This window comes from Biomphalaria glabrata, chromosome 5 (genome assembly GCF_947242115.1).
Source record: "Biomphalaria glabrata chromosome 5, xgBioGlab47.1, whole genome shotgun sequence".
Lineage (NCBI taxonomy): Eukaryota > Metazoa > Mollusca > Gastropoda > Planorbidae > Biomphalaria > Biomphalaria glabrata.
In genome coordinates this window covers 22,617,165-22,623,900 of record NC_074715.1, presented here as the reverse complement: position 1 = coordinate 22,623,900, position 6,736 = coordinate 22,617,165, and positions in this window count along the sequence as shown.

Below are 6,736 nucleotides of genomic sequence, written 5' to 3'. Positions count from 1 at the left end.
GTTTACACTGTATTCTAGTATCAACAAATAGGTGCTTGTGTTTGGCGGCTTGCTGTTTGTTTTATCAATTTAATTTGCCAAAATGGTTTGTGTGTAGGGTTGAGAGAGAAAAAAAACTTTACGTTTTTAGATGGTCGCAAAACAAATTCTTTTAACTACGAAATGCCATTTTATTGTTTGTTTGATTGCCTAACTTTGAGTAGGCTACTAAAGTTTGAACGGAAATAGAGATGCGTTCTGTCATGTGACATCACATCAACATATACCTTTTTTCATAAGCCCTATAGTTATAGATCTACTGTTGGGTACTGGTAGGTTACAATTTGTTTGTTTCGCTAAATGTTGTAGCTCATTCCAATTTTTTAAGTAAGTCTATAGATCAGCTACAATCTATAGAGAGAACAAAATCAGAATTAGGAAATGTAACAATCTCTCTCTCTCTCTCTCTCTCTCTCTCTCTCTCTCTCACACACACACACACACATATATATATATATATATATATATATATATATATATATATATATATATATATTTCATTGCTTTAAATTATATATTGTGTGCATCAAAGTGGAGGGAAAATAGGAGAACAAAGCCCTACAAAGGATAATATAGTGTAGGTGGACAAAATAAGCTATAAAAACAAACTATACAAAAAAAATCAAAGGCTGTAACTAGATTGAGATTCGTATTTCTTAGACACAGCCAGATAGTTCTAAGTGATTTTGTTCAAACAAATCTTGATAATAAGAACCCTCGTTCAAATAAAATAACATCTTTCTGAGAAATGCATTGTGTGCTATGAAGGAATGAGAGTCCCAATGATGAAATAGACTAGTGAAGTAAACCACAAAGTAAGAACTGTTGAACAATTGTGGTGAAGGTTTACTGGGCACCATCCCAAAAAGGAGGACACATCCTCCTTTTCTGAACGTCAGGTAACACACGCCAATAATGTACTACTAAATAATCACTAAGTAATCACTAATAACTTCAGAGTGGATTGATTTTTTTGTTGTTTTGTTGAGAATTCATTATGTTCTTAGTGTAAGGCGACCTTAGCAGTGAGCGGGGCCCTGGGCGTGGTCATATTACTCATATTAGGGCTATGAATTTTTCTACGATCGGCTGACGGTGACAGAAAGATTCTCTTTATTGCCCCCCCCCCAATCCTTTTTTATGGCTCGGAGCCTGGGCCCCCACTCGTAAATCCCTTAGGTTCCTCTGACTCTTGAGTGCTGCCGCGAACCAGTGAACTTTTTTAAAATAAAGTGTTAGGCTCCAATGACATAACCCTTGTGACAGTGACATTTGTTTTCAGATATCACAGCCAGTGTTGGTTTTTGTGGCATGATACTATGTGTCTATATCTGAGTGAGATTTCGTTTTATAGGATTTTTGTCTTTACTTTAGAAAGGAAGATTTTTTGTTGCATTTGCATTTACTCACAAAAAAAAAAAAAAAAGATTCGATTAGTAAGTATTGTGTCGCCTCTCTCTCCCTCTCTCTCTCCCCTTCTCTCTCTCTCTCTCTCGCTATTGCATTGAACCTCCAATGAACGCTTCTAGAAGTTGACTGCTGATGAGATACACACGAAGATAAAACACGTCCCGCCCTAGAGACTTTAGGGACCTGACATTTCGTACATGCTACAAGTCACACCTTCTCCTACTTCCGGTTTGTTTCTGCAATGATCTTTTCTCCTGCAGAGGAGAGCGTCTGACACTAAGTGTGCTTTTAAAACAAATTAATAAACACGTGGTTAGACACGTGACCTTTACAGAAACCTAAAATACAGCGAGTTAATTGGAGAGATAGTGTTTACTACCGCCATCACTAGTCACAATAACTCACTAGAGCCGAGTTAAATGGGAAAATCTTTATTGTGGGATTTTTCTAATTACCTATGTCATACCAGTTTTACATATATCTTATTTATTTGATACACTCAAATATCACGTGATAATTTATAGTGTTGTTTGTTTTAGCCTGTACAGCACGATATACAGATAGTAGTAATTTAAAAGAGATCCCATTTATTTATTTTTGGACATGTTGAAATCGAACAAATTCATCTTTGAAATAAAGTAGGCAAAAAATAATAAACCTAGTAGTTGACCAATGCAGCTCGGTACAGAGAACGTTATTACTAGATGTATATTAAGATCAGTGTGAACTAGAGAACCTGTAATGTCTGCGTTTATAATCTTCCTAATGTGTCAAGTTTTGTTCCGCATCAGTTGGACCTCCACAATTTGCGTTGGCTCGCTTCTGGATTCACCACGTGATCATGTAAACTACACGCTCATCTTTCACTTCACGTGCATATATTGAAGAAGTTCGTCAAGACTAAATGTTGTGACTCTTGTTTTCTCTATTTAAACTTCCCAGTATGAAAAGACATTTTTTTTTTGTTTGTGCCGTCTGTCTGTCCATCTGTTTGTCTCGCTTATATTTCAAAAAAATAAAAAAAAGGAGCGAATGAAATTGTCATTCCGCTATCCTTTCATGGTCTTCGAAATAAATTTAATCTGCACATGGAATGAAATAATAAGAAAATAAACTTTCTGAAATAGAACCGGCCTGAAGGAATTCTGATACTTATACAACCAACAAACAAATATATAGACTTTGATGAGAACTGTTGAGATATTTAATCAATTAAATAATTTGGGAAAGCATAATGTATTCAAGAAAAAAAATGCTCCGATGTGTGGATTTTATTTTCAACTGAGCACTAACATAAAAACTATCTCGACATCTGGCTCTGCTCCAGTGTTCATGTTCAGGGTCTGTGGGTCACTTCTTGTCTTCCTGTTGTAAAGAATTGTGTCGAGATATTGATATAGGGAGGGGGCGCGGTGGCTGAGTGATAAAGCGCTTGGCTTCCGAACCTGGTGTCCTGGGTTCGAATTTCAGTGAAGTCTTGAATTTTGAATTTCATTTTTTTTAGGGCGCCCCTTAGTCCACCCAAATCTAATGGGTACCTGACTTGAGTTGGGGAAAGTAAAGGCGGTTGGTCGTTGTGTGGCCACAAGACACCCTGCACGTTAACCGTTAGCCAAAGAAACAGATGACTTTAAAATTATCTGCCCTATAGATCACAAGGTCTGACATTGGGAACTTTTTTTTTTTACTTCTTACTATAGGTCTAGCTCACGACGGGCTCACGTGGTCTTCAAACTTTTAAACATCCACTGACGTCCCTCCCCTCCTGGACAAATACTTGTTGTCACAACATGCAGATGTTACAATGTGTGTTGTGGTGCCGGGGATTTTACTTGAATTAAAATAGTTGAATAAATGACGATCTAGGATGCATAATAAAAGATTCTTTGTAAAAACACAACTCTGGAACTTTATTGAAATATAAAACGTAAGTACAGCTTATGTACAAGTTACAGATCAATCAACACAAAATATCACAAAGGCTTTTAAATTAGAGCTCTTAGAAGACCGACTGACTACTAGGAAATTATTTCATCGACTGGCCTTCTTTTTCCCTCGTCAATTCTCTGGCGCTAACTCTTTTAAAAAAATGTCTTTATTTAATTTCAAATCAACCAATAGATTTGCAACATCATAATTACGTCTTGGGTAAAACCTGAGGCGCTGTTAAGGATTTAGATTTGTGGGGTAATTCCTGAGGCTCAGTCAAGGGTTTATATTTCTATTTACACATAAGCTTTTTGAATGTGAAATATACAAATAAATTTATAATGGCATCTGTGACACTTGTATAGAAAGGTGAGAAGACAAATGTAAGTCATCTATTTATATATACCATTTATTGATTGATGTTCACACTGTCACTAACAGATTGTTCAATTTAAACTTATTTTTTTAATTATGACGTAATAGATTTAATGTCTCAATAAAAGGGACAATGATTAGATATGAATACATAAAGGTCAATTTTATTTTTTTATTTTATTTTTTTTTTTTTTGCAGTCACAGATTCAATTCATTCAGTTGGTTCAGATGCCCCCATTTAAAAAAAAAAATTTTAAGTCATAGCAAACAGAGGAATCTTCCTGTTTCTAAAAGAAAAAAATTCCAAAATTGTACTGTATAATAAAGGCTCAACATGTAGTTTGTTAGTTATTCGTTTGTTGAAAGACGCGCGCATTCATGGCATTGGTTTGTATTTTATTTACAGTTTTTATAATGAGATTTTAAGTCGAATGAATGTTTGGGCTAAAATTGCTAGCAACAAGAAATAGCCTGTGAATCCTACGAGTGATTATACATAGTTTTGAATTTTCTTTCTTTAAATAATATATGGAGCGTCCAACTATTAATGGTGCCCCCCCCCCCCCCTCCGTTTTCATTAGCGCCACAGTGTATTGGTATTTCAATATTTAAGAAAAATGTTACTAAAGTAACAATAGAGTTACCTAAGAGAGTTACTTTGTGTGACAGAAAAGTGTTTCCGAAACAAAATAAACGAATCACTAACATGATGGACATATCATACATAAATAATTAACATCAAATTGAACTCATCCATTTGTAAAGAAAATTGAGTCGTTTGAAGTTTCCTTATAAGTTGTTTCTTCACATCACTGGACATTTCATTAATCTATCTTTGAACCAAAGTGTCACATATTGATAATACTTTTAGAAGCTCGTTGGAATCTTGATGCTTCATTGTGGGCGTTTTCGCCCCCGTTGAAGACCATTGGTCTACGTCTATAGGTCTATGGTGTATAGGTCTACGTCTATAGGTCTATGGTCTATAGGTCTATGGTCTATAGGTCTACGTCTATAGGTCTATGGTCTATAGGTTTACGTCTATAGGTCTATGGTCTATGGTCTATAGGTCTATGGTCTATAGGTCTAAGTCTATAGGTCTATGGTCTATAGGTTTACGTCTATAGGTCTATGGTCTATAGGTCTATATTCACTTTTTTTTCAATGAGTTCCCAGGGCTTATACGGAAAATTAAAGATAGATCTAAATCATGTAATATAATAATTCAACCATCACTATGGTAACGATTAAGACTTTGAAAAGGGGGGGGGGTGATTAGTGGTGAGGCAAAAGGTAAATACGGCACGTCTACATTGTACAAAAAGTTAGGGAGACGCCCTTGTTTAGTCACTTCATCAACATAGACTAGAGAGCAGATTTTTTTCTAAGTTGACCAAATCTTTTTTTCCCTAAACTGTATTCTAGTCAAGTGTATTGACACTAGCAAGACTGTATATCAACAGTTTGGTTGGAAAACCCAAGTAAGAGCATCATCATCATTGTTTTAACACGTCCTAGTACCCAGAGGCAGCTACTCGTTGCAATTAATCCCAGCAAATTCCCTTGGGTCAAGAGGTCACAATGAAATCTAGCCTGCAGCAATATCTCTAGTTTATTTCCATAAAATGCAATTGGATATGTCTGGAGTTATAAGCTAAACAGAAGCAAGGGAGACAAGTTATCGTACTACTCGCTTTAGGGTAAGAGCCGCAGTTACCTTCTCTTGAACCCCAGCTCTCTCCTCATGTGTATTTTTTGTCTCGCCAGGAGACCGATGTGCTTCCCTATCATGGCGATGTCTGGAACAAGCTTCATATCTCTTTTCTCTTTCTGAAAAACACAAGCATAGGCTGTGATTTAGAGAAAAAAACTTAACATAGATCTAGTAATTCAGGGGGGAAAAAACGCATGGTTATGGTATTTTATATAGATCAAGCTTTTCTATAGTATATGAAACACACGTTATATAGTAGGATAAAACAAACTGTTTGGACCACAATTTATATAGTAGGATAAACCAAACTGTTTGGACCACAATTTTTATAGCCTGGACCATCGATAAATCTGAACGACAGTCCAGCGCGCAAACCGCACGACCAGGCAACCATGTCTGCAATGTATATAATGTCTTTCATGTGTATGTGATGACGTGTTTCCATTCGTGCTAAAAAACTTTCTAATGTCTTAATTTTAAACTAACTTTTAAATAATTGTCAAACTACGGCCTTGATGCGCAATTCCTCTACGTTCTCGAAATACACCAGTGACTAAAAAAAACAATTTTATTTTTTAAACATATGACGCGTAGGCTTACATTATGTGACACTTATCACTGTACAATTAGAGTTTGTAGGACACATCACTACTCTTATACTTTATATGACACATCACTGTGTTCTTACAGTTTGTAGGACAAGCTACTTACTCTAATGGCACTAGCAAAGAAAGATGGCCGATAACTATCGCTGACTTTTCCTTGGATTCATCAGCTGCGCGCTCGGAGGTGGGGGGGTGAGGGGGGAGGGTACTGCTGTGCGGAGTCAACGTTCCTACCTTAGATTCTAGTCACTGTTTGTCATTCTACAACAATATGAGCCAAACAGAAAGTCTCGTTTTCTTGCGTTCTGATCTACGAGATTTCCTTCCCCTGGCGTCTACAACGCAATTTTCTCATAATAAGAAGAGCGCATTTCAAGAAAGGTTAAGTTTTTTTTTAAAGTTGGACGTGACGATATTGAAGAGTTTTCTTGAAATCAGAGCTGAGAAATGCATTTTCCTGGCGTCCAAAGCGTATAATTTATCATATTTTTAAAACAATACGCAGGTCAAATTATGTTTTAAAAAGAAGGTCAGATACTTTTTCCCTTGAAAAATAAATTCTCTTCGCGCATTGTTTAAGAAACAATGTGCTGGTTGAATGTTTCTTTTCTTAATTTGAACCTTTTCAGTCAACTCGAGTTACTTGTCGCTCTGAAGTCTTGGG